Source organism: Mycteria americana, chromosome 14 (genome assembly GCF_035582795.1).
Source record: "Mycteria americana isolate JAX WOST 10 ecotype Jacksonville Zoo and Gardens chromosome 14, USCA_MyAme_1.0, whole genome shotgun sequence".
NCBI lineage: Eukaryota > Metazoa > Chordata > Aves > Ciconiiformes > Ciconiidae > Mycteria > Mycteria americana.
Genome location: NC_134378.1, coordinates 17,971,278 through 17,981,240, shown reverse-complemented (window position 1 = coordinate 17,981,240; position 9,963 = coordinate 17,971,278).

Sequence of the window (9,963 nt, the reverse complement as noted above, 5' to 3'; positions counted from 1 at the left end):
AGGAGTCTGCCAACAGCACCATCTTCACCAAGGAGTCTGCCAACAGCACCATCTCCACCAAGGAGACCACCAAGGACACCACCTCCACCAAGGACACCACCAAGGAGACTGCCAAGAAGTCTATCTTTTTCAAGGAGACCTCTGAGCAGATTGCCATCAAGGAGACCACCTTGAGGCTTCTGGAGGTCATGTTTGGTTAGTGAACCTGGAACATCTGAAAAAAAAGGATGAGAGGTCACTGTGAGCTATACGGACTCAGCATACACGCCTGCTGTGTCAGCCTGGCTGTTCCTTCCCTCCACTGTCCCTCTATTTCCTTCTTTATACAATAGGGGTGATGGCACCAGCCACTGTAAAGTGCTTTATGAATGCAAATTATCAGCATTGCCACTACTGCTGAATGGATCTGGACCAGCTTCTGATTTTTCTGAGCATGGTCAAGAGACAGAAAGAGCAGAACTAGTCTCAAAAAAAAGATAAATCCCATCTCTTCCATACACTTACCATCTACGGCCGCATTGGCAACCAAGGGCAGGATTCCTTGTGAAGGGGTCAGCAGGCTGGGGAGCAAAACAACCCAGAACACAGACATCTTCGGTCCCGATAACTGTGGAAAGGGATTGCCATCAGTGCAATGCTGGGACAGCAAGCGCAAGGCAGTGGAGGGAGGAAAGAGGAGGATGGAGGAAAGAGAAAGGAGGAATGCCTGTCAGGGAAGAGAAAATCACCGAGAGGAAGCCGCTGGCACCTCTCCCACCTCCTGACCACACTGCTGGGCACAGTAAAACTCCTGATGGCACTTTCCTGCAGGAGGAACCAGAACTTCAACAACAGTTGCTCCAAAGACCGACGGTCACAGCAGCCCAGTGAAAAGCAAGTGGTTGTTCGGTCGTTCCTGCTTTAGTCCCTCAGCGCCGGTGAGCAGCGTTGGTGACTGATCTGGACGATCTGGGGCACATCTGTTCTGGGTGGGAATTTCTCTGAGAAACAAGATCCTGTGTCCCGCATGGTGGGAAAACAGGACGCTTCTGACAACATGATCGTCTCTAGTCACAGAAAGAAAAGCAATGGTATCTACACAGGACAAACGCACCAACATATCTAGTAAGGAGAGCATCTCCTTGTTTGAATGTCACGATCTCCACACAAACTTCAAACATCTGAGGCTTCCCTCTGCATAAAAGTACCTTTTGCTAGCATTGTAAGGAGGAGAAAATAATTTTTAAAGTTTCAGTGTCATTGAAATACTTCTGTAGGACCTACAATTTGAAGTAGCTTTCTTTTTTTTAAAGAACCATAATGAACTTCATTGCCCCAAATCTATTTAAACGTAAATAGCACATCAAGAAGGGATCAAAACAAGCGTGAGAGGTCTAATTCACCCTAGGTTAAAATCTATCTCAGATAACAGAGTTATACCAAAAATAATTTAAGTGATAATTGTTTATGAAAACCACGAAATATCCTTTCTTCTTCAAGGACTGCAAACACAATGAGCATGCACGTCTGTTCTTGAGAAACTCATAGCAAAAGCCACCACACATTTTACTTGTCGGAGCATAATTCAGGCAAGAATAACATTTTTTGTTAAAAAGCCAATACTCCTAAACAAACACTAAGGATTCTCCTTTGGGAAGCGTTCAGGTTTGCAGAAGCAGAAGCTAAGAGCGTGCTTTGTGAGGAATAAGTTTGCTCTTACCTGACCAAGCTCTGGAGTGCTAGGATCTCCCTCGCTGATATCCCTATCTTCTGAAGATGCCCTGCCTCAAGCATCCTCATATATAGAGCTTTACAGCAGGAAAGAAGCAAGCGATGTCATCGAGGACATCCAGAATAATTGGTGGGGAGCAAAACAAACACTGTGTGGTTTCTGGTGACTTCCACTGCAAATATTTCCCTGGAGATGTTAGGAGTTAGGTAATCATTGAGCAACGACCCATAGGGGCAGAGGCAGGCTCGGCCAGCTCTGGGTGCCAGTCCGCACGCCGCTGCCCGGTTTAGTCCATCAGCCTTTCGGGCTTGCTCTCGTGTCAAGAGGCGGACATGGCTGAAAAGTCATGCCCTGATAAAATACTTTTTTTTTTTTTCCAAATAAAATTGAGGTTTTGAGTGAAAAATGTGTCAAAATACTGACCACCCCTCGCTGTTAAGTACTTCCACCGTTCTTGGTGCTGCAGTTCACCCTCACAGTTAGCCCGCGCAGGGGGGATGTGCCACATGTTATGGGTGATAAATGAAGGATGAGGCAGGACCTTTCTCAGTGTACAGCCAGGCCGTGGAGATAGCGACAGAGCTGGGTATTCACCACCCGGGCCAGCAAGACCTGGCCAGCGTTCCCACCCCGACATGCCTACGGACTGCGGCCTTACCCAACGTTTATCAAAGCCAACAGCACCTGTCCAGTAACCCGAATGGCTCATAATCCGTTTGATAATTGAGGAAAAGGAGGTATTGAACTGGGAAGGAATAGTGACACCACGATAAGGCGTATCGATCGGGTGTCACGGCTTTACAGATAACCTGAGCTGACAGACCCTTCGGAGAGACACCATCTGATTCGGAAATGCTGCGCTGGTCTAACTGGCAAAACGAACTCGGTGCCCCCTGAGGTCCCTCACCTCCGCCGCAGAGCACCCCAGGGGGGCTGGCGGTGGGATGCGCTGTCACGGGGAGATGCCGTCGAGAGGGTGATGCCATTGACCATGAAGCCAGGGAGCTCCCAGGCTGGAGCTTGTCGGCTCTGGATCGTTTTGCAGTCCTGGAGGGACTGTTGGTCCCAGTGAGGGCATATCGAGAGAGGTGGCCTCCCTGCCCACCACCCCACGCACCCCAAGTGCTGCAGGAGAGGAACAGCCACGCAGCTGCCCAGGCTCAGCTCCAGCCAGGCCCCCGCCCTCTCAGATTTCTGGCCAGGTTTTTTTCCATGCTGAAAAATTGTGTCCCACCTGGTCCCTCGTGGCTGATTTACTGCCAGATAATTTACTCCCACGGGCAGGAGAAACGGAGAAAAATTTCTGCTTAGCCAACACGTCACGTGCACCCACAGCCACGCTGGCTTTTTCCCTGTCGCCCTGTCCTGGCCCCGACCGCTGGCACCGCACGGATACGCGGAGCCACTGCCTCGAGCGGCACCGGAGCAGACGCGCTTTGGGGCAAGAAAAAAAAGAAAACCCTCCCCTGTGGGCGACAGACCAAACGTGGTCCCTGCGCGCGGACCATGTCCTGGTGTGCACAGCGAAGGCTGGCCGTGGCGGAGGGAAGGATGCGTCGGCCAAGGGGACAGCGGTGAACTATTCACTGCCCTGATGTGCTCTTCAGTGGCAGGGGTGCATGGGCTGCTCCCCGACGCTGGAGAATAATAGTCCAGAAAAATGCTTGCTCCGAGTTAATACTTTCTGCAAACTTGGAAATAAGTATTTCCAGCAGATTAGCCAGCTTTTGTCACACATTAATTCCGGCTTTAAAAAATATCCTAGCTAAGGGCCAAGGAAGGGCTGGCAAAGGTGCCAAAGTACCTAAGGGGTTGTCACTCTCCTTGCAACCTGATCAGCCAGGCACCTCGGGAGCACAAAGCCTTGCTGTCACAGCTAGATCGTGACATTTGATAAGGTGGAAGAGAGTGTTAACAAGATGGTATTATGTTATCATCCCTCCTGAATCACTTTATACTTTGGGCAATGACTATACGAAACCCGAATTACCATAAAGGCAGACAGCACACAGCAAAGGGGCACTCTGGCACCGCAGAGAATAGCTTCTGAGCAGTGACCTTTCAGGCATGACAGTAACTTGGCCTCTCACCAGCCGTTGCTGAATGCAGAGGTCTCTGACAACTAAATATTTTGGATAAACCGAAGCAGATTCCCATAAAGAGAATGACATCGTGAGGTCCAGGTCTCGCTAAAGCAACTTTCAAAGCCCCAAGAACACGAAGCCAAATCGCCGTGTGCGGACAGACACAGAGAGTAAACCAGAACGGACTTGGTCAAAGGGAGAAGAATAGGACTGATGTGAACAGACGCTGCTTTGATGCCCGGAGCACCGGGAGGCTGAGGGCGACGGGCAGGCAGTAGGAGGGCCGTACCCCCGCGGAGCGTTAGGGGTCTTGACATTAGCAAGAGAGCAGCAGGCTCTGGCCAGGGCAGGCAAAGTGAAATGCATTAGCCCCGGCTGGAAAACGAGGCGGTTCTGCTCTGCTCTCCCCGTGATGGCATCGTCCAGACGTGGCCCTTCCGCCCGAGGAAGCCGTCTCTGCGGGGACCCCTGAGCCAGAGCAGTCTTGGTTTGCTCTTTCATTCCTCTGGGACCATTAACTGTGGGAGACGGGTACGTCCCCGCTGCCGGGGCATCGGGGCTGCGGGGGTCCCTGCACAGCTCCAGGGGACAACGCTGGTGTCGGCACCTCTCCGAAGGCTGCACCTCCACCGAGCGCCCCAGGGCGTCAGCTACCAGTTCCATGACAGTGCAGCGTGACAGCGTGGCTGTGTTTCACGAAAAATTAACTAGGTGCCCCCTGAGATTTCCAGCCTTGATTTCTCCTAGGAGGGCTGCATACAGATATTTGATTCATTTTTGTTCTGCTTAAGGGAATTCAGCCTCAAACTGTTTGACTGTTTATTAGCTAATGCAAGAACAATAAGGGAAATCTCTTAAAAAAATGTGCTCGGCATTGACAATGTTCGCAGCGAAATGAAGAGAGAAGGCGCCAATAAACACCAGTCCTCGCAGGAGCTGGTTTTATGGCTGCTTCCCTCATTGCTTAGGACTCCTGGCGAGGACAATTCCTTACACACGTTGCAGAACAAATGCCTGCTGGGTCTGGCAGCGCACACAAGAAAACAAATGGACTTCTCAGAGCCTGCCTCACAGCGAGATTTTCTGGGGGACAACGTCTTAAAAACACAATGATCTTTTCAAAGAGATCTTTAATTCTGCACCAGCTACCTGTCACCAGGAAAAAATGTTCAAATCATGTCGGCTCGATGAAATCAGGATCGAAGCTGCTTATTGACTTACTAAGGACAGGTAATTATCCAGCAATCAGTGAACTATACACTTGGGATCAATATCTGCAATGCAGCCAATAAACCACGATGCTAGGCACTTCTGAAATATTAAAAAACACACGGAGATGTCTAAATGCCGGTCTCTAACTCGTTCCAAGCGGTCCTAATCCCCCCCACACGACTGCAGACCCACTCCTCTCCTCTCCCAGCACCTGCACCCCAGGAGGAGGGGGGGTCTCCTTCTTGCACCTCCCTCCTGCAGGAGACGTGGGTGCTGCACCCCGACAGCAGCCCACGCTGCTGCACGCTAATGCACACGCTATTTCTGTTGCAAATGTGATTTCTTTAGGGACCGGCCCTTCCTCTGCCCAGCCGCGCCCAGCTGGCTCCACTAGCCGCACAGCAGGCCAGAGTCTCGTCAGGGGATGATGGGGTCTTTTTATTTCAGCTTGCGGAGCCAAACTATTGAAAAGTCAAGGAAAGAGGAAGAAACGCGCCAGGAACCCCAGCACCCCTGCTGCTCCCTCTCCCACCTGGTCCCGCTGGGTCTTCGCAGCAGCAGCGGGCTGCAGCCGTACCTCCCTGCGCCCCGGGTCTCCGTGATGGGCACGTCCAGCACTAGAGCGTTCTGCAGATTTAACAATAAAAAGCACCCGGGCAGGACTTAGCAGTTGCTTCCATGCTGAGATGCGATGGGCTAACGGCCACGAACGCCTGGGATGAGCCAGGGTACAGCAAAACCACCACGCAAGTAAGCCTCTCGGTGCCTTCCTCGAGCCCGCTGATGTTCACCTGCCGGTGATGCCCAGCAGCTCGGGCACGGGGACCCTCCCGCGCAGCACCCCCGGAACGAGGGGCAGCCACGGCCAGAGGTGCTCCGGCCGTGGCAGGCGCTGCCGGCGTCGCCGGCTCTTCCCTGCCTGCCCGCCCTCGCGCTGCCTGCCCACGCCTGCCAAAGGTCTGGCAAGGGGTTTGGGGGATGTTCAGAAGGAAAACTGGCAGGGCTGGAGTTCCTGGTGTTGTGCATGTTAGCAGGAATAAAATTTCTGCTTTTGGCCTACTTTCCGTACAAGTTAAGCAGACAAATTGACGTCCCGGGGTGGGGTTTTTTTACTGGCACTTTGGCTGTTTTCAGGCATGGTAAAGAGGGACGTGTCCCTCTTTGGAGACTTCAGAAAGGCAAAGATCTTATGAAAACTGTTCCCAGTTGTTCATGGCAAGTGGGTTGGATTTTGAGGACAGGAACAACATTCAAAGAGACTTCAGAGGAGAAGCCTGCGTCCTTTGCAGGGGATCTGCTCCGTGCGGGCAGATCTCTCCTGCCTTTGAAGGAGGGGGCATGCCGGAGCCCCGACCGGGAAGCATTGCCCTCCTCCAGCTCCCACTGCAAACCCCACGGGTGCAAAACGGCTGGCAAGCGAGTTTCCTGGCAGAGCCACTCACAGCCTTGAGGGCAGGAAAAGCATGCAAGGTCAGCCAGGCAATGCCATTTTCCAAAAAAATAACAACAGTCTATAGGAAAAGAAATAAAAACTATTTTCCCCATGCACATAGCAAATCCTCAGATGAAGCCGTAGCCGTGCTTACTGTTGATCGATGGCGCGTAAGCCACGTGAATAATATCTGCCCAAACTTTTTTCAGCGGAAGCTCCTGAAACACAGAGAAGCGGCGTAAACCGCCCATCGTCCTGCGCGCCATCAGCCGTGTCCACCGGCCTCCCCCCATCGATTCACCCAGCGCCTTCTCCAATCACAGGAAAATTGCAAAGGTCCCCCCGGGCAGAACGGGAACGTTTGAGAAATCCTAAATTTCCATGAAAATTGCCCCAGATGAGGCTGTTCCCAGCCCCAGCAGCACTCTGCTCTCTGCCCTGCGGTCGGTGCCGGGCACCCAGGCACCCTCCTCGCAGCCCGAAGCCCTGCCACGGCCAGCCCAAATGTTATCCGCACGAGCCCCTGGCACTCGCCCTCCCACACATCAGGATTAGAGGGAGGTAAGGAGGCCGTACACCCCGCACACACGGCCTCGGGGCGTCCCAGCCCACGCTCCCACCCCACCAGTGCTGCACCGGGGAGAGCTGCTCGTGGCCAAAAGTCTCCCAGGAACGAACACGGTGCGTTACGAGCAGGGACCCCTTCCAGAGCACGCGTGCCCGGGGGCAAATGGTTTTGCCAGTTGATTTGTTATTCCCTGAAATGTTATTCCTCGAAATAACATTTCAATCTTTAGCACAGCATTCACTTTGGTTTTCTTTTGAACAAATCTGTTATTGATAATGAAAGCAGCGGGACGGGGCTCTGGGGAGCGGATTGCTGGTACGGCATCACGCAAGCCGCCAGCGCGGAGATTCACAGCGGCAACCCCAGCCCCACGCGCGGCACAGAGCGCCCAGCTCACACCAAATGTCCCGAGGGAGGAGGAAGCCAAGGCCACCCGAGACAGACTGCAGGGAGAGGAATGAGGCTGGGCACCCTTCGCCTCCCGCAGCCCCCCAGCCAGCTGCCCCGTGGCTCTCAGCAAACTCCTCACCCAGACCCTGGCCTCCAGCAAAGCTCCCCTTGCGCCAGAGATGCCGTGGCTCCGCAGCCTCCCTCCGGGAAGGGGCTGCTTCCCACCCAGAGCGTTCTCTCCATCCCGAGCCGAGTTCAGCTCTTCAAACCTAAAGAGCAAAAAACCCAAACGGGTTTTAGGTCAGCTGGATTATTTCATGCTGACGCTCATCTATTTTTAAACAGTTGTTAGCATAAACTAAAAAAAGGTCATCCAGAGACAGCAAAGGTTCCTTCTGAAAATGCACGGGTAAGACGCAGCGTTGGCCTTCCCGGCAGCCCAGGGACTGTCACTCTGCCGGTGGGGGCACTGGGGACCAGCATTACCTTTGCAGAGCGAGGGAGAGCCGCAGCTTTTCTCCTGCAATGGCACGCCGCGCCTCCAGGTTGCTGTGCTGCAAGAGGAAAGGGAAAGGGAGTCCCCCCCAGGACCCCGGCCCCCCCCGGCCGCTGCAGCCCCGCAGGACCCCCAGCCAGGCACCCTCCCCGGCAGAGATCCCTGCCCGCTCTCCCGCACCTCTCGCGCCGGTGTTGGTGTGGGTTTGCTGGCTCGGGGCAGGGGCGACCACGTTCAGCCCTCGCCCGCTGCAAAAGGCTTCAACTCACAACATCCAGGACGAAGAGGGATTCGGGGGCAGCGTCTGAAGGGGAAACCCGAAACTCGGCAGTGCTGCAGAGCTGCACAAAGCTTTGTCCAGGGTTCTGGTCACCACTGGTGCTTTCGCTTCTCGCATTTCAATCACACCGGCTGTGATGGAGGCAGCACGCTGGAAATCTGTGGAGAGTCAAAGCAAAGGGGTGACATCCCTTTCCTTCCCAGTTCACTGCTCTGGGGATTATCCTGGTGGGTGCTGAGCATCGGTGACGTTCACCAAAGTCAATGGGAGTCACTCAGCTGGTCCAGGAAAAAAACCGAGGAAAGGAGCTGGGAAAGAGGAGCCTGCAGAGGGGCCAGGTCAGGCTGCTTACATCAAAGTCACCTATCACTGACATTGCCATCACCATCTTTATTCTTCCACTTCTTGTTTAAACTTTCCATTTCAAACCACTTTTAAATTTCGAAGCATGTTTCTTCCTAACAAAAAGATTGCACAGCTTAATTTTGAAAAATATTGGGGAAAAAAAAAATGTTTTGGCGTTCAAAACGTCTCCGTGCTTTCAACCAAAATGAATCTGCGGGATGGGGGGCCAGTTCTGATCCCCCAGAAATTCCGGGGTTCCCTCAGGACATTACTGACAGAAGCCGGCCGCCCCCGGCTTTTGGGAGCAAACCCCACCCGGCGCCGCAGAGCCGCTGCAGCCGTCCCCAGCTGACGCTGAAGCAGGAGCCGACGCGCTTTGTTGCCTTTAAGTTATAGTTTCTCCGTGTATTTGTAGACACAACCATGCAGAAAATCACTGGCTTTAATATCACACTTGTTAGGGGGGAGTGATTCGTTTCTGCCTCCAGGCTGACACTTCCCAGCCTTCTGCTTTTATTTTCTCATTCCCAGGTTCAGGCTCGTGGTGTAATGCGTGGATCATCACTCACCCCGAGACGCCTTTCATGGGTTTGGTGTTTGGCTTTTTTTTTTGCGGCTTCCTCTGCCATTTTCTGCAGAACGTCGCTCTCATTCAGAGCAGCGGAGACCGCTGGAAGATTTGCACAAGACGAGGAGTTTAGCACAAAACCCCCAGGGAGGAGCCTGTGCCGGAGGGTGAGGGGACTCACCCCCCCGCCGTACCCTATAAAATATCATTATTAACATATTCCTGTTCCGACACATACAGGCACCATCGGGACACTTTCCGTGCTATACATTCGGATTACCAGCAGTCTTTGCCGTCCCTGGGTAGCGGTTAGAGCTCGGTGGGTGCTTGCTGTGCACACAGTGCAATTTTAGATGAGGCATGGGGCGCATTTTCGGGTCCCCACCTTACCGTACCTCACGCCGTGAGACAACCCGCATGCCCACGTCGGGGCAGCACAGCCGCGGGGTCCTGCTTGCAGCGTCCCACACGGGACGTGCAGACCGTAAGGAAGCGGCTCCTGCTGCGGATTAAGGGCAGCGCCGGAGCCAGCCCCGCCAGCAGCACTCAGCGGCCGGGGACGCGCTCGGGGACGCAGGCCGCGCGGCAGCGACAGGCGGCTTCCCCAGCACAACGCAGCCGGTGCACCGCTGCCCGCTCGTCTGCATGGACGGACAGGCTCATGTGCATGCATGGACGCTAACGCGGCTGAGCGCTTACTGCAGTCAGTCGTTCCAAGATCGATCCTGGTGACAGCTCCCGGGCCACCAGCTCCTCCTGGCCACGCCAGCCAGCTGCCAAGGACTAAAATGCACCAGATCCTTGGCATCTTCCGATCCGGTACGGCTGCTCACAGAGCTCCAGAGGTGGCAGAGACTCACAGGAGCGTGTGGGCTTC